We start from the raw sequence: 27,598 nt of genomic DNA on the forward strand, positions 1-27,598 counted from the left end.
TCTTGCTTTTGTTCACTCTCCCTGTCTACACTCTCACTGTATATATTCAATTCCAGGCACTTTTTTTTTTTCTTTTTTAGGAGAAAGCAGAAGACAGATCAAGGGGCTGACAACATAGGGACAAACTTAGTATTGTGCTGTCTATCTCTAGGGGGTGCACAGGCACTGCCTCCCACATTCCCTTCCCCTCTGTTCACGGGAAGAACTGGGAGCAATAATTTCAGTAGTAACTCCTCTTTGTTGAGCACTGACAATGACTGTGTGTTAGGTATGGTGTTAGGTGTTTCACATGCATTGTTTTCCTTATTCCCTCCAACTACTGGAGAAAGAGGGACTTCAGGTCCATAGCTTCTCCTCTAAAACCCTTGAAGCCAGGTGTGTTTCAGAATTCAGAATATTTTAGTTGTTAGAAAGGTAACATGGTTCACCTGCTCTATGTTATCCAACATCCTCAGCAGGGTCTGTGGCAGCATCTTGTTACCAAACACATTCATATTTCTGTGATGAAATGGAGAAACAGTCATAAAAGAGGGATAACATAAAGGCTATAAATAGCCTCATGTCAATATAGATCAGTTTTTGCTGCCATATCAATGTATGCCAAACGTGGTGAAGAAACTTGTGTTTTTCAGATCTCTTTGGATTGTAGAATTGCAGATGAGGGATGGTGGGTCTGTATTATTATGCTCATTTACAGGTGTAGGTATAGAAGTTCAGATAGTTTCCATGAGTTGTCCAAACTACAGAGCTGCTGAGTGGCAGAGCTTGGATACAAACCCAGGCCTCCTGATTCTAGCACCTGCTCTATCAGCCACAAGACTTCCATAGTACATCTGTCCCTCGAAGCATCAGACACAATATTTGCATTAACCAGCAGCTGTAGTTTTTATTCATTGAGGGCAAGGGCAGGAGAACCTTTGGAATCTCTCAATTCAGTTTTAAGAATATGTATAGTCTGCCACAGATGGGCACTGTGTGCTCTACTTAATATTGGCCCATGAACCAGCAACGTCGGCATCACCTGGGAGCTTATAAGAAATACAGGATTTCAGGGGTTCCTTGGTGGCTCAGTTGGTTGAGCATCCCACTCTTGATTGTGGCTTAGGTCATGATCGATCTCAGGGTCGTGAGGTTGGGCTCTGTGCTGCTCACAGAGACTACCTAAGATTATCTCTCTTCCTCTCTCTCTGCCCCTCCCCCTCTCTCTCATTTTTTTTTTTTTTTTTTTTTTCAAGGAATTCCCCACTTATGCTGTTTCAGATCTTCCCGTGTGATGAGAAGCTTCGTGTGGAGGCTGGGCACAGTTAGAGTGGCACATTCCTATTTTTAAAACTTTATTTATTTATTTATTTATTTATTTATTTATTTATTTATTTTTGAGAGACATGGCACGAGTGGCGGAGGGGCAGAGAGAGGGAGACACAGAATCCGAATCAGGCTCCAGGCTCTGAGCTGTCAGCACAGAGCCTGACACGGGGCTCGAACTCACAAACCATAAGATCATGACCTGAGCCGAAGCCGGACGCTCAGCCGACTGAGCCACCCAGGTGCCTCTCTCTTTTTTCCTCTTTAGGAAGAAAGAAAAGAAAGAAAAGAAGGGTAGGATCTCAGGTCTCACTCCAGACCTCTGAATCAGAAATGCATGTAACAAGCTCCTTGAGCGGTTTACTGGCACAGCCCAGTTTGAGCAGCTGTGGCCTGGAGCTCTTTTCTTGACTAATCTCATTTAAGCCCCACAACAACTCTGTGAGGTAAGCACTGTTGTCATCCATCTTAGACAGCTAAGAAAAGTGAGGGCCCGAGAGATTAAATAACTGGCCTAAGGTCACACGACTGGTAGGTTCCAGACATGGTGGGAGGGGGGAGGGTTGGCATGACTCCAGGGTTCAGTTCATCACCAAGCTGTCTTTTTCCTTGCAGGCAGGAAACAAAACCTGAGATACCTTCAGGGGCATTGGATGGGCCTGCTCCTGTTGAATGGTAAGGAGAGAGATGAATCCCAACCGCAAACTGGTGGTTGCAAAGGAGCCTTTTTCCTCCACCATCTCTCACCCTCAGCTCCTCTATCGGATATAGCAGCCAGCAGAGCTGTTACACCTGTTCTCATTCTCCACCTCCTAGACACAGAGTATAATTTCACTGCCTTTTTTCACTGGAACACAGGCAGGTCATATGCCTTGCATTGGCCAGTGGGGAGTGAGTGAAAGTGCTTGCATCATCTCCGGCCGATCCATTTACTTCTCAGTGCCAGACAGAGCAGCACCCCTGATCCCTAGCATAGTGGTCCTGGAACCATAACTGGTGATGAAGCGTCTGTCAGCCTGGAGCGCTCAGCGATTTCAAGGAGCAGAGCCCCCACTAAACACACACTGGACAGATAATGCAAGTGAGAAACAACCTTTGTGTGGTTAAGCCTCTGAGATTTGGGGGGTTGTTTGTTACCCTGGCATAACCTAGCCTATCCTGGCTGACTCTCTGACTCATCTTCCTTTGCTCCGGAGGGACTGATTTACACTGCAGGAATGCCAGCCAGCAGCTCTGTGGGTGGGAAAAATGTACCTGCTTTTATGTACCCAAGCTAATAGCCGCTTTCTCCCTACTGCCTGTGAGAGTTTGTCTCTTTCTCCTCCTTTCTTTCTTGGTGCCAAATTTATTTCTGATTTGTTTTCCTTGTTGAACCTCTACAACTCCTTATTTTCCAAGGCTATTTTTAGTGGCTCTATTCTACCCTGAAGGAAATAGTTCACATCTTGGTGCCCAGGGCTTTTTTAGCTCCTTTTAATGGGAGAGGATAGCACATATCAACAATTCTTTTAGTCACCAAGTCATTTCCCCAAGAGGCTTAGAGAAGAACAAAATGTCTCCATCAAATGAGTTTTGGATGCTAGACTCCAACCTCCTCATTGTGCATGATCTTCCCGGTACAAACAAGACTTTAACTTTTCATTGCTTCCTTCCTTTTGGAGGTTAAAGCCTGGGTTCCTTAAACCTGGTGATTTTCCTGGCCTACTGGACTGGTCTTTGGGAGTGGGGTTCAAAAATCTATGTCTTTTAAAAGCTCTTTAAGTGATTTTCTAGAGAGAATTTGATGACAGCTGTTTGGGAAGTCTTGGGTTGGCTATGTATTCTACGTACTGAGCCACATATATTTGTTGTAACGTGATATCTCCCTGTTCATCAAGAAGTCATCCTTGATAAAAAATATATATATATAATTAAAAACAACATTCCCCATGGATATTTATAGCAACTTTATTTATAACTGCCAAACTTGGCAACAACCGAGATGTCTTTCAGTAGGTGAATGTATCTATAAACTGTGTTATATCCAGATGACGGAACGATATTCAGTGCTAGAAAGAAGTGAGCTACCAATCATGGAAAGACACAGAGAGCCTTAAACGCATATTACTAAGTGAAAGAAGCCAATCCGAAAAGGCTACATACTGTGATTCCAATTATACGAGATTTTGAAAAAGGCAAAACTATGGAGACCACGAAAAGGTCGGTGTGTTCTAGGGGTTGGGGGGCAGGAGGGATAAACAGGCAGAACACAAAGAAATTTTTGGGCACTGAAACTATTCTGCACAGTAGTGCAATGGTGGAGGCATATCAGTGTACGTGTGAAACCCCATAGAGTGTACAGTACCAAGAAGGTAAACTATAGACTTTGGTGATAATGATGTGTCCATGTAGGTTCATGGGCGGTAACAAATGTACTGCTCTGGTGGGAGATGTTGATGGTACGGATGATTGTGCATATGTGGGGTCTATGGGAACTTTTTGCACTTTGCTCAATTTTGCTGTGAACTTAAAACTGCTCTAAAAAGTCAAGTCTACTGAAATAACAACAGTAACATTCTCTTTCATGCTTCTGGAGGAGACGATGCCTTCTTGGGAGCGAGTCTGAGGGGTGAAGCTGAGCACTCCAGTTCTCTTACAGGTTTGCTATTTGCCATTCAGTGTCTTCCATCTTACCAGCAAGGCCAGTCAGAAAAAAAACAAGTGTCAGAGAGTAGGAAGTGCTTAGGCATGAACTGGAATAACTAGGATGAGCAAGGCCCTATTAGGGGGCAGGTTGTGACCCATTTCTTATCCAGCAATCTACAGCCAGACTCCTCCACTCTGTCTTCTCAAGAGATGTCAGGGAAGTGATGGCTTTGTATTTTTGCTATTTGTCCTGTGGGGGCCATGATCATCATGGCTTGTGGAGACCAGGAAGGAAGCAAGGGGTAATCGGGCAAAAGGGCAGCATGTACCACAGAAGCACCTGGAGAGATGCCAACAGACCACAGGCAAGGAGGCAAGAAGTACACAAAATTCAGAAGGTAGGAGATCAGAAGCCAGGCGAGTAGACTGAGTAATGGATGGGAGGCAGGAGCATCTGACCAGTGAGAAAGCCTCTTATCAATTTTATTTTACAGGGGGAGCCTGTAGTGTGAAATGAGACACTAGGGTCCAGTGGTGGCCATGATGGTGAAGAACAAGTGGGGTAACCTCCCAGTAGGGGGAGGGAGGTGCTCAGAGTCAAGGATGCTACTGGCTTATCACTGCAACACGTGACCAAGAGTCAACCAGCTTTCACAATGTCCCCTGGAAGTCAGTTGCCAAACCGAGGCTCTCCCATGCCTGGGAAGGAGAAGAAAATGGTTAAAAGACAGGAAGCAAAAGTGTCTCCATTGGGCAGCCACCAAATTTACCAGCCATCAAAACCTTTGCCTCTGCGGAGCCTGGCTAGCTCAGTCAGTTAAGTATCTGCCTTTGGCTCAGGTCATGATCTCATGGTTTGTGGGTTTGAGCCCCGCATGGGGCTCTGTGCTGTCCGCGCAGAGCCCTCTTTGGATCCTCTGACCACCTCTCTCTGCTCCTCTCCTGCTCACTCTCTCTCTCTCTCTCTCTCTCTCAAAAATAAATAAGTAAATAAATAAATAAATAAATAAATAAATAAAATTTAAAAACCCTCTACCTTTGATACAGCCTGGGAATATTTTAAGAGAATATCTGTTGATACTTAAAATAAATTAAAATAAAAGGATCAGCCTAGTTCATGAATAGCTGTGAAATAATAATCAAGAGCCTAGCTTATGTTTCAAGAAGGAAGCTGAAATCTGCTGGCCTAGTGTTTAGATGCTAGAAACATGCTAATGGTAATACTAGTAGTCTTTGTAATCATAGTAAGTAACAATAACAATAATAATATGTCAGTAACTGCTGAACCTCTCAGCTATGGTTAGAGATGTGTTGCTGTGCAGGTCTGGCCCGGGGGCAAAGTTTCTGGGCTTTCCTGTGGTTTTCCAGTTTTCCTCTGGACTGTAAACCCACCTTCAGCCTATGTGGTATAATTGACACTATAGTGTAAACAAATGTGAACGTCAATGTGATCCCTGTTTTAGGGAGGTGCTGTCCAAATCCTATTTTGATGGTGGAATGCAAGGTAAAGCTGCTGATGCTGGGCTTTAAGGTGGGAGGAGGAGTGGGGTGAGGGGTGGTATTTGGGGGGGGGTGCAGACTGTGTGATGTTGAGGCTTATTAGTGGCTCTTCCACAGCCCTTGAAACCATACTTTAACAAGTGAAAAGCTTTGCAAGCTGTAAAGGACTATTAGACGCCAAAACAAATTACTTTTCTTATTATAGGTGACCAGGAGCAGATACTGATGCCACAGGAAGAGCAGAGGGAGCTGGAAGAGTGAAGGCTGAGAGGTGAGTTATTAACAATTTCCGAGTACATGAAACACCACAGAGCAAAAGTTGAGACGCAGCTGTTCTCGACAGCCACCAGAGTCAGAAATATAAGCATGACTGACAGCAGGAGGAGGGAATTAAAAAAGATCTAGAACAGTATTAAGTACAGGAGAGTGTGGCAAATAGTATCCATTCACGCAGTCATTCAGCAAACCTTTACTGAGCACCTACCGGGCAGCAGGCACTCTGCTAGGTGTCGGAAGTATGAAGATAAAGCCAAAGCCTCTGCCCTCAAGTGGTTCACAGAATCACATCAGCCCAGTCGTCACCTCCGCAGATATGTGCCTTCCTCCCTGTAAATGCCTCGTAGATATTCATCTCATGAATGGCTGAAATAGGATTGAACCAGTGGGAAAGACAAAGAAGTCATCAGGTATCACAGATCCTTTCTCTAGCCTGGGGTTGATGTACGCCTTTCCCGAGGCAGGAAGGTGGCTGATGGAGATCTATGTCCAATTGAAGATGCCACTTATAATTAGGTTTGATTCCCTGAAGTGCTGTTTTTGGAGAAAGTTGTCCAGTATTTGAGGAAGGCCAAGTTTAACAAGTTAGACCTGAAACTTCACCAACCCTCCAAGTCAAGTCCCCTGGCCAAGCGTTTATATTTAATTGGATGTTGTCACCAGTCATCTGCTCCAAGAATGCAGAACACTACTTTCAAAGCAGATACCTTTTTTGGAGCTGCACAGTGCAAATCTTGATGAGTGGAGTCAAAACAGTGCCTGGCAGTGTGACTGACAACCTCACATCAGTCAACTCAGAAAGAACTGGAAGGCTTCCACCTCCCTGCCCGCCTCTGCCACAAAGTGCCTCACACACCATGTGCATCTGGCTGGCCATCCACTAGGCAGACGTCGCAGCGTGTGGTCTGAGTGAATCCCAGCCTTCTCCTTTCTGTGCCTGCAAAGCTGTCCCCAATTCCCTTGAAGCTCCCTGGACGACGCCCACACAAAGGCCTTTCCACCCGCTGGAGCTTCTTCCTGTTGCTGTGCCTTGCTTTTTTCTTCACAGCTCGATAAACCCTTCTCATCTCATATTTATCAAATGCAATCACAAAGGGACCACTTAATTAACAGGCTGCCATTGTGTGGAAGATGATTTGGAAGCGCACAGCCATTTAAGAAACCTCACACTGTTCCAGACGACAAAAACAGTAGGATGCACCATCTGGGAGGAAGCTTCCGCTGAAACAGACGCCAGTGTTTCCATGATTAAGAACCTAATATTATAACATCATAGTATGCTGTGCCATTTGGTTAGCAGAGGCAGCCTTGCGAGTGAGTGTTCTCAGGTCTCGCCTGCTTAGATGCAGCCAAATCATTCAGTATCAAAATATTTGCTCTGGCAAGGGGCCCTGGTTTATACTGCTCTTGTATCTATTCCCCCATCAAGCCTATGCGGGGTGGACACACTGGAAGAGCTTAATTAAAACTTGCCAAGGAATTTGTTGGCTCTGACTACAGGTAGGGTGAGGGTGTGGGTACTATGGCTTGTGAAGGCAACTGCAGGTAAATTCACAGTTCCAAGGGGGATGAAAAAATTAATATGATGTAAATATTGCCTACAAGAACTGAAAAAAGCTTACCTGATCCCCCTAAAATATAACTGCTACTCTCTATTTATACACACACACACAAAAAAACACAGCTACTCCTTATAGGAAATTTAGAAAACATAGTTAAGCAAAAATTTAAAAATAAAAATTACCCATAATCCTCAGAGAGAGCAATCTTTTTGTATATTTCCTTCCGATCTCTCCCCGCCCCCCTTGCATTTTCTGCATTATATTCTGTGTAGAGCAGTTCCTACGTTACTTCTCAGGCCATTTTTAGTCTCATGTGTACATTGCTCATGACTTCTTGCCCCCTGGTAAAAGTCTCTTTACCTCCTTTCTGGCTATCCAAATCCTACTCTGGACTAACTTCCGGCCCTACCTTCTAATCTCATCCACATTAGAAAGAATATGGGATTATAGAGACTTTCATTTGGTCCACTGAACAAGCTGTGGACATGGGCAAACTACTTACCTTCTCCAAGCCTCAGGTGTCTCCTTATGATAACGGAGATGAGAACCTTGAAGAGTTATGGTCACAGTTAAATGAGGTGAGGTGAGTAAAGAGCAATGTCAGTAGATGAAGAGTCTGTTTCTTCCCTGGTTCTCTGTGTACCCAGAGCACCTGGAGTGTTCTGCTCCCAATTTTGCCCATTCTAGATACTTCAACACCTTCCATTGTTTCTAGGATACAATCCCCAGTTGGTATAGTGGTCTAAAAAACTGCTGATCAGCTTTATTTTGAACCAAGCTTCCCCTCATTCTCCATGTCAGTCACGTGACTTTCCCCCAGAGCAGGGTTTGCATGCACTGGTCCCTCTACCTGGATCAATCTTCCCTCCCATCTCTACCTTGTTATCTACTTCTCATCTTTCACAGCCAGGCTCACTTGTCACATTGTTAATGATTCCTGCCCAGGCTGTCCAGAGTAGAGCAATCCTCTGCTGCCTTCTCATAGTGCCACGTACCTATGCCTGGGTCTTTTTTATTTATTTCTTTGGGTCTTTTTAAAAAATTAGTATTTTCCCTCCCAGAATTAGTCTTCATGAGAGTGAGCATCATGTCTGCTTTTGTTCTCCAGTGGATTTCTAGTGCCCATCACAGAACCTGACATACAGTTGCTTCGTGCATATCGTTGAAGAATTGAACAATTCTGTTTTCCAGTTGCTGACACCAATGAATGGCAGCCTGTTAAGGACCAGGGCTGTGTCTTCTGTTCCCGTGGGGCTCAAAGAGGGCCACTTCATCCCACCCCAGGCCCTAGAAATGATGCTGCATTAGCCTTAGTCTCACGGGCATCTCCCTCACCTTTCAAGAGGGTCTATAACAGAGCCTGGATGAGGTTCTGTGCCATGCATGGCACTTCCCAGACTGTTCCTCTTTCTCTCTCTTTCCTTTTCCTTTGAACAGAAAATCTATCAACCATGCCCAGCTTAACCACCTCCTGCACCATGAAGCCTTCCTTGGTGTTCCTTTCTCACCCGCATGGCGTCCGTCCTGTCCTCTGGTACAAACAGAACTGATTTCACTCTGTTCCTCGCGGTGTGCTGAGTTGTTAGCTGGTCTGCCCTCTGGCTAAGCCCCGAGTCCTTAACTTGTTCCCCTTCCAGACCTGGCTCTCACGTCCTATTCCTCACCTGTTCCCCACCGTTCTTCATTCCTCCTTTGCCCTCACTGTTGCAGGTGTACATAATGTTCTTCAGTCCTTCAAACCTACCATAATTTCACACTTCTGGGCTTAGGCATGAGCTGTTCTCATATTGCAATGCTCTTCCCTCCCCCTCTCCATATGCCCAATTTCTAATTATCCTCCCACCTTGGTACCAAGGCTGCTTCCATCAGGAAGCCTTCCTTGATTGCCTGGGTTAGGTGGCTGCTCCCTCTCCATACTGTGTCCCTTGAGCACTTCTCACTCCTCCTTTCCCCATGTTCCCTACAAAGCACATGCTCCATGAAGGCACACAGACCAGTCAGGTTTACTTTGCTTACCCAGTACTTAGTAGGTGCTTAATAACTACCTGGTGGATGAATGCATTAAATCTGCCTCAAGTCACCTTTGTAACCTTCATTCTGCCCCCTTGCCACTATTCTCTGCCCAGAGTAGGACTGAGAGATGTTTGGGGGCGAGGGGAGGGGATGGAACTGAGGTCTCCCCAGTAAATACTTCTGGAGCCCTTTCCATGCCAGCAGGGATCATTCTCATCCCTCTCTGTGTCACCAGCACAGGCCTGGGCACGGAGCAGGGGTTCTACATTGTCAAATTACAAGTGTATTTCATATATTGAGACACTTGGCCATACCAGCTGTATCACCTCTAGCAAGTCCCTTTCCCTCTCCAGCCTTAGATCTGCAAAGCGGGATTTTGAGAGTTAAGTGAGTTAAGATCCATAGAGAGTTAGGACATAGAGCAGAGCACCCAGTGTGAGCCACTCGCCACTTTGCTACCTGCCACCAGAGCTCTTTATCCTGACTAGGGCTGGCTCTGACTCCGAGCGGTGGCACCCGGGCCTGGCGGTCGGGTGGAGCCTTGGGAGCTGGCGCGGCCCTGGGGAACTCCTGGGCTCCCCTCCCCTCCAACCCCGTGCTCACGGTCTGGCCGTTTTGCTTTCGAGATACACCTGGCCGCTGCCCGGCGCCCCGGGCGCCGCCGCCACTGGCCGCCACCCCCGCCCTGCGCAGCCCCCGCTCCTGGAAGTTTCCGCGGCCGGCAGTGAGTCACCGCCCTTTTTTTAGCAGCCGCGTTGGATGTGCAGCGTCACACCGCGGCTCCCGAGAGCCTGGGGCCCTGCCGCCGGCGACGTCAATGCAGAAGAGCCCAGCGCTCACCGTGAGCTAGGCCGGTGCAGGGGTGGCGACCCCGCCCCCGCGCCCCTTGGTCCCAGCGCCGCCGCCAGACTCCCCAGGCCTTCAGAGCTGCCTGGCTGCCCGGGAGCTTTCCGGGGTCGCTTACCCCTGGGGGGTGGGGGGGCGCCCTGGCGCGATCGGTCTGTGTGACTCTGGGGCCTTGGAACTGGGGAAAGGTGGGCTGCCTTGAAGAGGGAAAACAAAACAAAACAAAACAGGAGGCAGCCATCCGTGCCTCTGTCTGTTATCAGTCCATCCAGTCACCTGCCCAACTAGCAGCCCATCCATCCAGGCATTCGTTCACACCCTAAGTCATTTAAGACCCTTCTTCCCATCCATCCATCCATCCATCCACCCATGCATCCATCCATCCAACCATCCATCCATCCACCCATCCACCCATCCACCCATCCATCCATCCAACAATCCATCCATCCATCCATCCATCCACCCATCCATCCACCCATCCATCCAACCATCCAACCATCCATCCATCCACCCATCCATCCATCCAACCATCCATCCATCCATCCAACCATCCATCCATCCATCCACCCATCCATCCAACCATCCATCCATCCATCCACCCATCCATCCATCCAACCATCCAACCATCCATCCACCCATCCATCCATCCATCCATCCACCCATCGCACCACATCGTGCATCCAGCGGTGTGCTCCTCCTTGTAACCACCAGCCTTCCCATCCATCCAAGCATTTACTCACAGCTAAGTCACTTACGACCCTCTCTTCCTCCCATCCATCCATCCAACCATCCACTCACCCATACCATCATTCATCTACCTTTCTGCTCCTCCAATCAACGACCTGCTTTCCCATCCAGTTGGCATACTGAGTCACTTCAGGTCCTGTCTCCCCACATCCACCCATCAGTAATACACTCATTTATTTACCTCCCACCTGACTATTTGTCTCTGCCCATCCACCTATTCATCTACATACTCATTTGTCCAAATTAGCATCCTCTCTGCTAGGTGCTGACAATACCAAGATCATTAGGGCGGTATCTCCACTCCTGTGGAACTCAGAACCAGCATGGTTTAATATATCCTAGGAAAAAGTCTTTGCCCTTATTCCTCTCCAAATTAAGGAACTATATGTAATACAGTGGAATAATAATAGTAATAGTAATAATAGTGATGATACTAGCAGCTGCTAACATTAACTGAGCACGATTTGCCAAGCAGTGTTCTAAGCTTTGCACATGCAATATCTCACTGGATCCTCACTCACATTAACCTGGGAGGCAGGTACTATTAACACACCCAATTTTCAGATAAGAGAAACCAAGACTCACAGAAATTAAGAAACTCCTGCTCCACAGCTATTAAATGGCCACACGGATGAGACACTAGACTCTGACTTTGAAACCAGGGCTTCTAGTTGCTTTACTGGTGTTTGTTACCCAAGAGAGGCAACACATTAAAAGGATTTAAGTCGGATCAACTATACCACCTCTCTGAGCCTGTTTTCTGTAAAAGTAGGGACAGAGATAATGCATACTCAGAGATAATGTATATACTCAGCCCAGCATCCATTTGCAAGGACTAATGTGACTGACTGATGGACTTATTGCTGACCAATATTAGGGTGCAGAGGAAATGAGACATAGCTATTGCTATCATCCATGTTCATTACAGAGCAATTAAGAGTAAGAAAAAAATCCTCTTGTGATTCTATTATCTAGAAATAACAGCTGCTAACATTTGGTTTATGTTCTTTAAAATGTTTACTACCCATGTTTATGGATTATACACATTTGAAAGAATATAGTATGCTATGGACATATTTCCACAAGCTCTTCACTGCTATTCTTGCCTCCAGTTGCTGTCCACAGAGTGTTTTTTTGAAAACACAAATATTAATTTTCTTGAAAATCATAAAGTTCCCCTCAACCCCCACCACCACTATTACCAGGATAAGATCCATTTTCCTTAATGCGACTATTAGGCCCCTCGCGATCTATCTTTCTTCGCTTACCTTTCAGCCTCATCTCTGCCATCTTCCTCTTGTTCTCTTTGCCTTTAACACATGGAACAACTACCAATTCCCAGTGAACCTCTAAAGTGGTAATAATCCAGATTAGAAGTGATGGTGGCTCAAACCAAGGTACCAGTAGTAGGGGTGGAGAGAAGTGAATTTAGGTGGGAGATAGGATTGACTTATTAATCGGATGTAAGGATGAGAGAAAAGAAAAAGTCAAGGACAATGCCACATTTCTGGCTGGCCCTGGGGGGCAGATGATGGTTTATCAGCAAGACAGAGGCATCTTGGTATGCAAGAGGTTTGGACATGGTGAGTTTGGGAGGTGTGATGGCCAGAATAATGGCTACCCAAAGATGTCCACATCCTAACTTCCAGAACCTATGATTATGTTACATTATGTGGCAAAGAGACTTTGCAGATGTGAGTAATTTAAGAATTTGGAGATGGGGAGATTACTCTGGATTAACTGGGTAGACCAATGCAGCAATCACAAGGGTCCTCAAAAAAGGGAGGTAGGAGGGTCAGAATCAGAGTAGGAGATGTAACCACAGAAGCAGAAGTTGGAGTGGTGACGGGCCATGAGCCAAGGAATGCAGGCAGCTTTCAAAGCTGAAATGGACAAGAAAATGGATTCTCTCATGAAGCCTCCAAAAGGGACATCTGATGCCATCCTGCCACCATCTTGATTTTAGCCCACTGAGATTGATTTTGGATAATAAGCTTGTGGTGTTTTAAACTCTTATGTTTGTGGAAATAGGAAACTAATGCAAGAGGCTGGGGGATATCCAGGTGGGGATGTGCAGGAGAGAACATCCAGGACGCAGACATGGACTGGATGGAGAGTCACTGGTGCAGGGGCTGGATGATCCCATTGGATGTTCTAGCCAGGAAGTGTGGAGTGGGAGAGAACAGCCTGGAGAGGGCCCAATACAGGAGAAACCTTTGAAGGAAAATGAGAAGGTGGACCTGGAGAAATAGGAGGAAATCTAGTGATGGAAAATCCAAGGGTACAGTTTCAAGAAGGAAGCTATCTCTGTCAACCCCCACAGAGTGATCCATAAGGTGACAGAAAGTGCCTGTTGGATTTGATGGTCAACAGTGTAATAGTCTTGGTGAGAGCAGTTTCAGAGGCTGAGCAGGACTGAACCAGCCTGTTTGCAGGGAGAAATAAGTGAGGAGCTGGAAACACATGGAAGACTACTTTCTTAGATCATTGGCTTTGATGGGGAAAGAGATAAGACAGTAGTCGGAAAAGGATGGGAGATTAAGGGAGGACTTTTTTTTTAACACGAGAGAGAGAGACATGAATAAGGTTAGTTGTTTCTGGGAAGGACTCAGCTGGGAGGCTGGAGGATGATCAAAGTCTGGATGGAGGGGGAGTTTAGGATGAGATCAGGTCTCTTAGGAGGCATGTGTTGGTGGTGGGATTCAGAGGGCCAGTGGAGATCAGCCTTGGATTGGAGGAGGAGGATCTTTCCGCCTGGCGTAATGGGAAGAAGGCAGAGACAGGTGTGTAAGTAGGAATGAATCTACAAAGTAGGAACTTTGAATCTACTGGTTAAAGTGTTCAGACATCTTAGGACAATTCCTTTCTGACTTGCTGTAGTAAATTGCCACTGAAATTTCACTACTTGGATCAAGAAAATAGAATTTAGAGAAAACAAAGAGATCAGGCTAGTGGTCAGTGGATCAGCATAGAAACCAGAGCCAGAGCTGGACAAAATTTTTTTATCTTAAGAATCATAACAACATAAAATATAGGAATTGCCATACTGGGACAGACCCATGGTCCACGCAGGCTGATACTCTGCTGCCAACAGAGGTCCCATGGGATGGGCACCCAGAGGGCACAGTCATGTTGTACCCACCCTTGATCTTGGGTAAGAGACAGAGAAACCATTTCCTCCTGACGTCAACCATAAAGGTTAGGTATATCCCAGCACCCATTTATGGCTCTGTCGTACATAAATATATCCAAATCCTCTCCAACTGCCTGCCCCATCCCCCTTGGGGTTATGTGTTTCATTAGTTTATTTCCCACTGTGTGACACAGAATTTTAAAATCTCTATTTCCATCTTACTTTGTCTGAGGTTCAAAGAGGGACCATTTATCCCACTGGGCATCAAATGCAATAATGCAAATAGAATACGTTTAGTGCTGCGTAAACCCTGACACATCATAAGCGATTCATAAAGTCTAGTGATGATAATGACGAGGAGGATGATAAAGATGATGGTTCAATCCTCAATAACCCTTTCTGTTATGCATTATCTTTCCCATTTTACAGAAAGACAAAGTAAGGAAGGCTCAGGTTGCATCCCTCTGATAAAGGAGATCAGAGGAGAAAAAAGAGGTCAAAGAGCAGTTCACTGAAAAGTTGAAACTTGGGGTGTGGGCTAGAAGCTTAAGAAGCAACAGCTTGGAAACACCCTCTGCCCACCTCTCGTAACACACCCACCCGCCCCAGCCCCAGGGCCGTACCTGCTGGCAGCTTGCTGCCATCTATGCAGAGTCTGAACCCAACTCAGCCGAGCCCTGGGGCCAACCAGCCCAACGAGGATTCTTCAGGTTCAGAGCACGAAAGGATCCGTTTTATTTATTCTACCCTCGTGATGGAAATGGCCCAAAAAATGTCCTTGTGCTTACTAAGCTATTTCCTAGCCAAAGCCAGCCAGAGAATGTTAATTATCTCATCCTTTTTTCCCCTCCGTGATGAATTATTGACTTCCAGTGCACGCTATCTTTAATTGCGAGGTATTCCAGAACGAGCAGGTTATCAAAAATGTGCAAGGGGGAGAGCTTTGGTTGGGCACGGGGAAGCTGAGGTGGGAAAATTTATCCTTATTTATTTACATGGTAATGGGATGAGATTTTGCCAGCTTGCTAATGGGTTCTTAAAGAGAAACAGGCTTCCCGTGGCCTAGTTAGAACGATTGGTTGCCCTGCTGCCACATAAAACACCAAATCAAGAAGGCAGTGGCTCCCTTTTTCTAGACTATTTTTCTGTTTGGGGAAAGATCTGCATTATTTGCATGGGTCAAGGGATTCGCAATTTATAGGGAGAGGATGGCCGCAGCTGCTGTCTGGTTTAAAGAGACCAGCCCCTAACTCTGCCATTGACCATTTATTTGGCCTCAGATGGTGCATTTAATTGCCCCTCAGCGTCAGTTTTTCTATCAGTCACATGGGGATGGTTATGCTCTTCCCTAAATCAACTCAGCAAGTTCATTGTAAAGACAAGATTAAAAAGTCAGTTTTAAGAGCGCTTAACGATTGTGAGTATTTTGTATCTCTGAGGAGCACACGTGATTTTCCGGAAAGCAAGAGACAGGTCCTAATCACATTTAAAAATAAACCTTAGCATTTTCTAAGTGCTTGTCCAATTACTCCAAATAACGTTCATTCCAGAGGCTGCTGGTGGGGTGAGTCACGTGGTGAATGTATTAGATAGTGGAGCAGCCAGACACCGGCTGCAGCATCTCATTCCAACATTGAGGAGGAAGCAGCCAGGTCCACAGATAACCCTGAATCTCTCTCTGCGGCCTTTGGAGTTTCTTTGCCAGAAATGCCGGGAAACCTCTCTGGGTGCTTCCTCCTTCATCTTCTTTACCCTTTTGCTGTTCTCATTTATGCAATAGATGTTTGTTGAGTGTCTCCCACGTGCCAGGCGCTGGGCTGGGCACTGGGTACAGACATCATCTGGGAGGAGGGGTGAAAGTTAAACTAACACAGAAATAAATACGCAGTTATGAAGGAAGGGAAGACTGGGGCTTTGAGAGAGAGGGTACCGGGGGAAGGAGTCATTTTACATTAGAGGATCAGGGAAGGCTTGTCTGGGCTTGTTAAATTGGAACTGAGGCCCAAAAGACCTACTGCTCAGATAGAGCACAGTAGATGTACAGGTAGGGAACATTCTAGTCAGCGGGAACAGCACGTATGAAGGCCCTGAGCAAGGAAGAGCTTGGTGTGTTTCAGAACTGAAAGGGGTGGGGTGTGTGTGAGTGTGCACACACGTGTGCATGGAAGGATCATGAAGACAGAGTGGAGGTTGAGAGCAGGTGAAGTGGAAGAGGCCAGGTAGGCCTGAGTTTGAACCTTGTCTTTGCTCCCTGTTAGCTTGATAATCCTGGGCAAGTCACAGCACCTCTCTGATCTTCAGTTCTGTCCTTTGTAAAAAAGTACAGATGGCAGGTAGCTCATGAGTCAAATTGAGGTTCAAAGTTCACCACAGTAAAACAAAACAAAATAAAGTTCACCGTAATCACCCCTGAGTCCCTCTTAATCTGGCCCATGTTACCTCTTGGAACTTCTCTGTGATTAATCTTTCCCTCCCTCCCTTAGCTCCAGCCAACTGGCCTCTTTGCTGTTTCTCATACACACAAGACATATTCTACCTCAGGGCCTTTGCACTTGTTTTCTCTGTTGGCAATGCTTTTCACCTGTAAGTCTTACTCCTCACTTCCTTCAGTCTTTATTCAAATACTGTGTTCTCAGCGTGGCCTTTCTGGCTACTTTATTGAAGATTATTACCTCCATTCTATTTCAAACATTCCAAGGCATCCATCCCTGCTCCTGGCTTGCCTGCTTGCTTTCTTTTTCTTTCTTTCTTTTTTCTTTCTTTCTTTCTTTCTTTCTTTCTTTCTTTCTTTCTTTCTTTCTTTCTCTTTCTTTCTTTCTTTCTTTCTTTCTTTCTTCTTTCTTTCTTTTCTTTCTTTCTTTTTATTTGTTTTTGAGATAGAGAAAGACAGAGTGCGAGTGGTGGGGTCGGGGGGCAGAGAGAGAGGGAGACACAGAATGTGAAGCAGGCTCCAGGCTCTGAGCTGTCAGCACAGAGCCTCATATGGGGCTTGAACTCACAAACTGAAATCATGACCTGAGCCAAAGTAGGACGCTTAATTGACTGAGCCACCCAGGCACCCCATTTTTTTTCTCCATAGTACTTAGCACCATCCAGCCCACTAAATCTGTATTTTGCGCATTATCTGCCCTCCCCACTAGAATGGGGGCTCCATGAAGGTATGCGGTTTGTCTATTTTGTTCATTGCAGTATCCCTAGCATCTAAGGAGAGTGCCTGGCATATATTAGGTGCTCAATTAATAATGTTGAATGTTTGCAAAGATATTTAATAAGGTAAGTAGAACAATGCTTCCCACTTGTAGAACAGTTACATCCATTTTAGCTTTTTTTCTTCTCATTTAGAAAGCTCTGTGCCCTTGGGACCCCTAGAGCCTGGGCTCTTTGATTCCATTTGAGTAAATTCCAGCTTTCCTTACTCTGTGCCTGTACTGAACACCCCTTTCCTCAAGGTCTCGTGAGAAGTCCCATCTCCTCCACAAATTCTTCCCTAACTTACTTCCCCAGGCTGCAGAGATCTCGCCCTCCCCAGACCACTTCTAAAACTTTCTTTTTTTATTTTTATATTTTTTAATGTTTATTTATTTTTGAGAGAGAGAGAGAAACACAGAGTGAGTGCGAGTGGGGGAGGGACAGAAAGAGAGAGCAAGACACAGAATCCAAAGCAGGCTCCAGGCTCTGAGCTGCCAGCACAGAGCCTGACCCAGGACTCAAACCCATGAACTGCGAGATCATGACCTGAACCGCAGTTGGATGCTCAACTGACTGTGCCACCCAGGTGTCCCTAGCACTTTCAATGATGTTTCTTATATGCGCCTTATTATTGAATACTCTGGGGTATCTCCTACTCTTTCATTTAACGTTGTGATGTCTATGTTTTCTAACCAAAGCTTAGAACTGTGGATTCATAGAATTTTAGAGTGGAGAGGGATGTTAGTGATACTCTTCTTCAGTGTTATATGGCAGGGCACTTTCTGCAAGCTTCTGGAGCTTATGTTCAATTTATTTAAATTCTCTTATCTGTTTATTTGGCAAATGTTTACTGAATGCTGTTGTGTGCCAATTCATGGGTTGAGTACTGTGTTATGACAGTGATCCTGTCGTAGTTGGAACTCTCAATTGCTGACATGATGGTGCTTTGCGCACAGTAGATGCTGAATAAATTTTTGTTGAAGAAATGAATGAATTGAGCGTTTGTAGCCAATTTGAAGATGATTATGGCAAATTGTCTTAAAAATAATAAGATTGCCTTTATAAACTATGTGATGTCAGTGTTTTGGGCATAGTAAATACTAATCCATGAAGATTTGGGATGGATAGAAAGAGGTGTGGGAGGTGCTTGAGGGAAATGGAGAGGTCCTGAGTTAGGATTCCCAAGAGGCCCAGAAGAAGGGGTTGAATTAACCTCCCTATGGGACACCTATCAAAGTTTGGAGGAAGGGGGGAAATGGGATGGGTGGTGGTTTCTGTTGGTTTAGAGGTGAATTAGCTCTCAGTGTCAAGAAGCTGAAGGATGAGACACTCTGGTATCTAAGATCTACTTAGGAAAACCCTGAGATCCACTAGGGGGTTCTACTCTTCCTACTGGAGACCCCTTCTCTAGAGGACAGAATTCTCTTACTGTCTTGCAAGTGATTGCTTATGGGAAACATTTTCATGCTTGGCAACAGCACATACTGTCAAATTCATTTATTTTGCTTCCAGTTTGCTCCCCAAGGGGGACATTGTACTGCCAAATGGCTCTGCCTATGTGCCAGGCTCCAGTGGCTTCCAGCACCTGGGGGTCTGATTTCCAGCGATGCTACACTCCATCACTCAGCCTGAGAACATCTTAATTTAGCACAAAGGGTGACTTCCAGGCTGAAAGCTGCTAAGGACAAAGAGTTGTCAGAGGTGGTCAATGCCAGTTGCAAATGTGGTCAGTCTCTGGATCTTGGTTCCTCAGACACTGCTACCCATTTGGAGATGTTCCTCGTTCCAATGCCATGTCATCATCATTTTCACCACCACCACCACCACCATCATCATCAATTACCATTACAGATTAAGCTGCATCAGATAGGTTTGTAATTACCCCTTAACAGGGGCAATTTTCTGGGTGGAGAAGTCCTGATCAACAAAATATTGGTCCTGCAACAACCTCTGTAAGATTTTTCAACAGAGAAAATGTTTCTCTTCTACCAAAATCAAACCAAGAACCACAATTCCGAGAAGAATACTACAAAACTCTCAGGTGCAAAAGGAAATAAAAAGTGGGAGAAAACTCGGGAAAGGTGAAGATTTAGCAAAAGATCCAGGGTTATGAATCAGAAGACCTGGACTCTAGTCCAGGGAATTTTGTTTTAACTTGGGGATTCCACTGGGAGTGTCAGTAACTCAGCCTCTTTGGGCTAAAGTCAATGTTTCTATCAACTGGGATCAATAATGCTTGCCCTATTCTACCTCAGAAAAATGTGATGGGAATTGAGTAAGTTAGTGGATGAGCAAACTTAGGAAGAATATATAAAAGGGAGTAGTGTGAGAAGTGTTTTGCTGTTACATTCAAGATGTTATATTGAAGTGAGGCTAAGGACGTTAACATTAAGGGTTCTTGGTTATATTTTTAAAAAACATTTTAATGTTTATTTTTGAGAGAGAGAATCTCAGCGAGGGAAGGGGAGAGAGAGAGGGAGAGAGAGAATCCCAAGCAGTCTCTGCACTATCAGCACAGAGCTCGACGTGGGACTTGAACTCACAAACTGTGAGATCATGACCTGAGCTGAAACCAAGACTCAGACACTTAACTGGCTGAGCCACCCAGATGCCCCAGGATTCTTGGTTATAAATGAGAGAAACTCAACTTGCAATGAATTAAGCAAGAAAAGGGACTTGATTGGTATGCATAATTGAAAATTCCAAGGTTGAATCTTGCTTCAGGCACAGCTGGATTCAATACAAAAGATGGATGGTATGAGAATCCTGACTCTTGACCTGGCAGCCCTCTTCTAAGAGTGGTGCCTCCATTCTTAGGCTTTGAGTGATGGCAAGGGAGCTGGAGCAAGTACAGCCTCTCAAGTTCAAGCCTGATGGGAAAGTGTGAACGCCTCCTTCTTCTTGGCCTTGCAAGCGAAGTCTCTCAATGAACTTTCACTGAACCCGATTAATTTGATGTGAGTCACATGTCTATCCTGAACAAATTACTGTGACCAAGGAATGGAGCTGGCTTAGACCTAGGTGTCAGGACCCAAGTTCTACCCCTGGAGTAGAAAGTAGGGGGCCCCATATATATATCACTATATGAAAAACCAAGGGACATGTAGTGACGTGGTGACGAAGTGTCAGAACACAGCAAATATCCACCAAAAAGACTAACCAGTGAGGAACTCTTGAGTGGAAAAAGAAATCTAAATTAGCCATTACCAGCAGCAATCAGCAATCTCTTTAAACTAGAATCTCTTTATTAGCCTACTGTTCCTCACAGGTATGTGCTTACATCTCACAGATACAGGTTGTGCATGGCACATCTTACATTTCCTAGAAAGGACTCAAGTTCACCAATCATTTTCTTCAAGTGATAGGAGTGATTAAGGCTGGAACAAATATCTTCAAGCTCTCTCCCTCACTCTAATTCAAAGTGCTTGTTTGGTGATTAACCAAGCAGTGATTATGCTATGGTTTACATTTTCATTTGTACTGTTATTTTAACTCATATAATTTTTTAAGAAACCTTTTAGTGGGTTCATAGCTTGTCTTCCCATCCAGATAGTGATTTCCTTGAAGGCAGAGATTATATTTCATGCTTCTTTACCTAATGCTGTATGCTCAAAAAGTATTTGTTGGTTTTCTTTAAATTAAATATTCTAATCATTTATTCTTCATCAGAGCTATAAATTCTAATAAACAAAATGCCATGTAAAGGAAATGTAAACACCACTAAGATTTTAGGCAAACAAATTCATTTTCACATTAAAAGCATAACTATTGAAGCTTACTTGTTGACTGCAGAATGGGATTGCAACTATTCAAATACCTTTGATAAGATGGCAAAATTATGATGTAAGTGCTACTTATTTTTCCAGGTCCATGGAAGCCAAAACTAATCAGTCACGCCACTCTTTTTCCATAAATCTGGATGTAGTTTTAGAATTTGTCTCAATATAGCACTTGAGGAGGGCATTACTAACTGATTAAGGTGTTGGCCCAAGAATGGACCCCATTTATCATCCTGCGATTTAATGCCTTGGGTGGTTGCCCTCTTTGACCAAATTGATAGCTTTAGGCAGTGCACCTGTGGAGCTAGACAGAATGAAAGGGACATTTTCTCAGCCAGAGCAGTCAATTCAACTCAGCAACTTGGGGTGACAGAAGATAGAGGCAAATCACCCCCCTCGGTTTACATTAAACTATATATTCTTTATTGCCATCTAATCATGAGTGCTAAGACCAAGTATCTAGTAGTTGTTAATGGAACAAATTCTCTTTGCTATTTAAGAGTCAGATAAGATGGATTCATTTATATGAACTTATTTTAGAAAACTCACCCACTCATTGACAAATCTGAACTAGAAACTACCATGTGCCACATTATCCAGGGAAAACTCCTTTTGGAGGGAATCAGGGGAGCTTTTACAGAAGAGATGACATTTCAACTGGTCTTTGCAAGGTGTGTAAAACTTTTTTAGGGAAACCGAGTATGTGTGTAGGGAAGGAGGCATAAGACTGTTGGGTTAGAAGGGATGGCAAATTTTTTTTTGTAATATTTGTCAAGGAAATACATGACAAATAAAGGACAGGTTGTGACTAAGGAATAATGAGTTATCCACTGTGGCTATAATGTCCGCATTATGTATGTACATGAGTAGCATGTGTCAGGAGGTCAAGGTGAAAGAATAGAGTGAAATAATATTCTGAAGAGCTTTGAATATCATATTAAGGAGTTTGGACTTATCCTATGAACAACGGGAGCCAACTGTATTATTAGGTAAGAGAAAGGATACCTGGAAATGAGTAGATTGCTTTGGCTGCAGAGCAGAGTATGGCCAGGAGAGGTTGCAAGACCAGAAGATAGGGAGATGGGCAGGAGGAAGCCACTACACCTGTCTAGATAAGCAATGATGAGAATATGAGCTAGAACAGTGATAATGGGATGGGGAGGAGGGAACAGAATAAAAAATATATACATCGAGTTTATGTGACACCAAAGGACAGAGTGGGAATCGATGAAATCTTTGAGACTTCTGGCCATCAAGATAAAATTGAAAGAGAGGCAAGTGACTAGAGTTGTCAGACTTAGTAAGGAAAAATATAGGGCACCCATTTAACTTTCCATTTCAGATAAACAACAAGTTTTTTAGGATATATAAATGTCCCAAATATTAGATTTAACTGGGATTTTGTATTTTATCTGTCAACCCTAAAAGTTGATCCAAAGACTGGCCAGATATCATTGACTTTGACAGTCAGGAAGCCATTGATATGCTCTTCACAGGCAGTTTCACCACAGCAGTGTGAGCAGAATCTGGAAGTTGGTGGGCAGGTGAGTGATCTGGTGACAAGGAAACAAAGATGGTGAGGAAGGGAAATTACTGAGGGAGTCAATTCTGTGCAGGATTTTGGTGTCAAAGAAGGTGAGAAATAGAAAAGTAGCCTGAGAAGAGGAAAAGATCAGGGAAGAGTCTTCGTCTTGTTTTAGAAAAAAGAGGGAGACTTGTATGTTTGTAGGCTGACAGGGAAAAAAAATGCAGAGAGGGAAAAGAAGGAGAAAGAAACAAGAAAGAGGAGATTATCCCTGCAGTGAGATTCTGGAAGAGGATTAAGAGAATAGTGGAGAGGTCAGCCTCCGGACAAGAAATAGAATAGCTTTTCCATAGAGCTGAGAGGCAAGGAGAAAGGATTAACCATGCTATCACTAATCTGGAAATGTAGGAGAGAAGGTGAAGGAGTGCATGCATGATAGCCTTTTTTTCTTTGTGATCTAGGAAGGTCCATCATTTGATGAAAGCTGATGGCAGGGTTTCTGCAAGAGCAGGATTTGAATCTAAGGAAAATGATAAAAGGAAATGTCTTGAGTGCTAGAAAGCAGAGGGCTTAAAAACATGGGTCGGAAAAATCAGCACCTACTGCCTGAGGCCAAAAAAGACTGGTGTGGATAGACAAGAACATGTGGTGGAAAAAAAAGTATAGAGTTTGGAGGTTGAGGGGCCTGGGTATGGGCTCTGGTTCTATCTATCTGGATTCAGTAGCTTTTCCTAGGTCATGCTGTGTAACATACAGCCCCCAGGTCTCAGTGGCTTCCAAAAGCATTTCTTTTCCTTCCTTCCTTCTTTCCTTCCTTCCTTCCTTCCTTCCTTCCTTCCTTCCTTCCTTTCTTTCTTTTCTTTAATGTTACATGGTAGTGGCTGCAGGTCAGTTGTTATAGCTCTTCTGCAGAAAGTGGTAGGGTTCAAGTCCATTTCTTATTCTAGGACTCAGGCTAGCAGATAAGGAACCATTGGGGCATGACTCCTCAGAGCAGAGGACACAGGAGCAAGAAACCAAACTGAACCAAGCAATCACATTTAAATTTTTTTCTTGGATGACTTATGCCATATTTGCTCATGTTCCACTGGCCAAAGCAAGTCAAATGGCCAAACTCAACATCTATGGTGTATGCAAAGACACTTCACTACGGACAGAGGTAAGTGAATATTTACAAATAATAATATAATCTACTATATAATCTGAAGATTTCATAATTCTGGGCAAGTTACTTCAGCTTCCTGGGCTTCAATTTCCCCATGTGTAATATGGTGACACTAGCATCATAGTTTTCTAAGTCACATTAGTTTTCTAAGATATGGGGAGGATTAAATAAGATGAACATGTGTATAAAACCTACTACGGTTCCTAGTACATAACAGATACTACATATTCATGAGATTGCCTTGCCTTGGCATTGCAATTACATAGCTCCACAATCATAGGAAATAAATTAAATGTTCTACTCTACATTTTCCATCTTTCAAATGACTGGATGGCCTGTAGGATCCTTGTTGGCTCTAAAATCTTCTATTTTAAAAAATCTTGTACTAAATAATCAAACAAGGGGCACCTGGGTAGCTCAGTTGGTTGAGTGTCCGACTTCCAGTCAAGTTATGATCTGACCAGTTTGTGAGTTCAAGCCCCACATCTGGCTCTGTGCTGACAGCTCAGAGCCTGGAGCCTGCTTCTGATTCTGTGTCTCCCTTTCTCTCTCTCTGCCCCTCCCCTGCTCATGCTCTGTCTCTAAGAAGTAATAAATAAAGGTTTAAAAAAAAAAAAAAAGACTTTCTTTAAAAAAAAAAAAGAAAGAAAGAAACTAAATAATCAAACAATCCCTTACCCCCAAAGAACCCCCTGGCTTACGAAGAAACTACGAGTTCATTGGTGTTTTCATTTGGTTTATATCTCCTTGGCCCAGCCAACTACCAAGGTCAGAGAGAAGACTTGTTCACATAAACCTAAGATATCTATGGGAACCAAGTACGTGGTAGATCATCTCATCATCCATTAGCAACACTGTTTAAGCTTCCAGAAAGGCTTCACAGAGAAAGGTCAAGATATTCTCACTTCACCTGGAGGAGTTTATCCACCTTGAATAATAAGCTCTGTTGGTGAGATGTGAAATCTGACAACAAGTGAGGAAATAGTTGAAGAGGAGGAATTGAAAATGCCCAGAGTCTTCCCAGGTGTCACCTGCTGCCTTGTAAATGTGTGAAAGCCTTGAAATAGTGTCTGGCAGAGCTCTGGAAAGTCCCCACCATATGTCACTGACTGTTCTTCAGAGTGGGAGCAGGTAGAGGCATGTCTGAACAATGTTCAAGACCGATTATATCAATTAGGATTGTGAGTGGCGACAAGGTTCAGAGACCAGACCACAGTGGCTTACATAGAACAGAGGTTTATTTTCCCAGGTAGCCATACTTTTGAAAGTAGATGGACAACCGTTTAATGGGGGTACCAATGTCATGGGAATTTTTGGTGTGCATCAGTCTAGAAGGAGGTTGTAATGGAAAGTTTTACTAGGTGGCAAATTAGAATTTAAGCATAAACAGAAGGATCTCACAAGTGCGGTCCAAATTAAAATAGCTTAAGGGTGTTTACCAATGCCCAATTTAAATACCTAGCTTTAAAACCAAGCAGAGTTAATTGGTCAAATATCTAATTCTGTACCGCAGTTTCTATTCTAATTTGGGTTTGTAAATAATGAAACAAAATAAAAGATTCAGTTCAAGTTAAAAGTAAATAGATTGAATGTATAGGGGAAAGAGATTATCACATGCAGGTAAGGGTAAAAAAAAAAAAAAAATGACAACCTGAAGGGAAGGTGGGGATGGGAAAAGACGGGGAAGGAGAGTGGGAGCCACAAGGTCCAGTTTATGGAGTGAATGTCACAGGGATAAAAGGCACAGCCTAGGGAACATAATCAGTGGTACTGCAACAGTGCTGTGTGGTGACAGATGGTAGTGAACATAGCATAACACACAGGGAAGTTCAATCACTGAAACTAATGTCACATCATGTGTCAACTATACTTCAATAGAAAAAATCATGACAACCTTTCTCCCATCTTTGCCTAAATCTTTATTATTTCTAGTGGGATAGCCATCAATCCCATCTCTCCAGTGAATCTAGTTTTGACACAGCGGTCAAAGGGATCTTAACAAACATTAATCAGATATCATTGCTATGCTTAAAACCCTCCCAAACTTCAATTGCCTTTATTGCAAAATCCAAACTCCATACTGTGGCCTAGTTGGTAGGCCGGTCCTCTCCTGCCCCACTGACCTTTCATTCTCCCTGTTCCAGCCACAGTGCTCACAAGGCTAGTTTCTGCCTCAGGACCTTTGTGTTTGTCGTAGTCTTCACCCAGATCACTCTTCCCTCAGAAGAGAGGGTTGGATCCTTTCAATGTAAATGTCACCTTCTTAGGGATCTTCTCCCCCATTGCACTATCTGAAGTAGCCCTCCCTACTCTCATATTTATTTTATCCCATTATCCTATTTTAAACATTATCATTACTACCTGACTACATCTTACTTGCTTGTTTGTGCTTTGCTGTCTTCCACTAGACTGTAAGCTCTTTGGGGATAGAGCATAGCACATGTCTACGCTCAGTAAGTATGTGCTAAGTAATTTCAAAATCAAGTATTTCAGACTCTCTAATTATTCCAAAAAAGAAAGATATTATCATAAACCTGAGCCAGGGAACTCTTCCTGGAGGAGAGGGGAATGGGTTGGACTCAGAAGAAAGAGAAGGATCAGAGAATTGAAGGACCTTAATTGGAGGTGCCCAGGTAAAGCCATAGGTAAGGTTTGGGGGCCTTAGCCTGTGTTAATTCCTCTTCTAAAATGACAACAGTGCCCATATCTCCACCCCTGGCAGATCACAGACAGAACAACCTTCCTTAAAAATGTATTATCAAGGGCATGGAAGCAAAATACTCTGATGACTTCATTAAAAGAAAAACATGTGACTCTTGCATAGACCAAAATAAATTCCCAGACCAAGGGGGTGTGGCTGAGGGACAGTTCCCGAGCTGAAGAGAAAGTGCAGGACCTTCCAAGGCATTCTGTGAAAAAATGCTCTTTGGATAAAACTGCAACTTAAAAATAACGTCTGCTGGGTGTGGAGAGGAGAGCAACTGAAGTATTGGGGCCAGAAACCCAGAGGGAGGGCCAAATTTGGGCTAAGAAAATGCTAGATTCTTAAGATCTTTGGAAAGCAACTCCTCTGCCCCCATTTATTTACAATGAACAAAGTTTCTTAGAAACAAATATGAGGAAACTGGCAATTTGTGATGCTTAAGGTGTCAAACCAGTATGCTAATAAACAGATAATCTTCCAGGATTGGAAAGATTATTTCCTGATGAGGGAGGAAAAAAAATCTGAGAAAGACAGATTTATGTTTCTAGATAAACTAGTATGACACCATTGGAGAACAAGATGCTATCTAGATAAGGGCCAAATAAGGTGCTTCTAACCTTTGGAGCAATAGGCATAAGGCAGCCAAACGTAGTGAAAATTGAGGACTGTCATGAGGGGTAGGCTCACGTGGGGAGAATCCAACTCTGCCACTCTTCCTGTGTGACCTCAGGTGAGTCATTTCACTTTTCCAACCCTCAGTTTCTTCATCTGTAAAATGGGAAAATGCCCATTTACCTCTGAAGGATGTTGTAGAGATTAAATAAAGTACTGCATAAGAACTGCCTCACAGAGTACCTGAATGTTGGAAAGCTTTAAAAAAACTTGGAATTTTATTTCTCTTCCTTCTCCTTGAAGAGCTGGGGAAATTGAAGAGCTTCAGAAGATATAAACCAAGATGTTTACTTTCCTATTTAGGGAGTATAACACTTATCTACTGCCATAATAATGATGTGTTATAAGCCATTAGAAAAATCAGTGGTTTAAAACAGTGAACATGCATTTAGCACACAAATCTGCTAGTTGGAAGTTTAGTCTGGACTTAGCTGGGCGGTTCTGGTTTGGGCTCCTATGTCTGGGGGTTGACTGACTATTGGCTGGTCTAGAGTGGCCTCAGCTGTGGTGACTGACTGGTCAAGTTGGATCTCCTGTAGCAGGCTAGCCTGGGCTTG

General features: G+C 44.0%; 1 long non-coding RNA gene across 1 annotated transcript; it reads right to left on the minus strand.

The window, feature by feature from the left end:
- Positions 1–4,383: 4,383 nt before the first annotated feature.
- LOC109503408 lies at positions 4,384–7,497 on the minus strand. Its single transcript, XR_002162368.3, has 2 exons — positions 5,915–7,497; positions 4,384–4,629 (listed from the first exon to the last, which is right to left on the minus strand). It is a non-coding gene; the product is annotated as an uncharacterized LOC109503408 (long non-coding RNA).
- Positions 7,498–27,598: the final 20,101 nt, after the last annotated feature.

The sequence above is a fragment of the Felis catus genome, chromosome A1, assembly GCF_018350175.1.
Source record: "Felis catus isolate Fca126 chromosome A1, F.catus_Fca126_mat1.0, whole genome shotgun sequence".
NCBI classification, from domain to species: Eukaryota; Metazoa; Chordata; class Mammalia; order Carnivora; family Felidae; genus Felis; species Felis catus.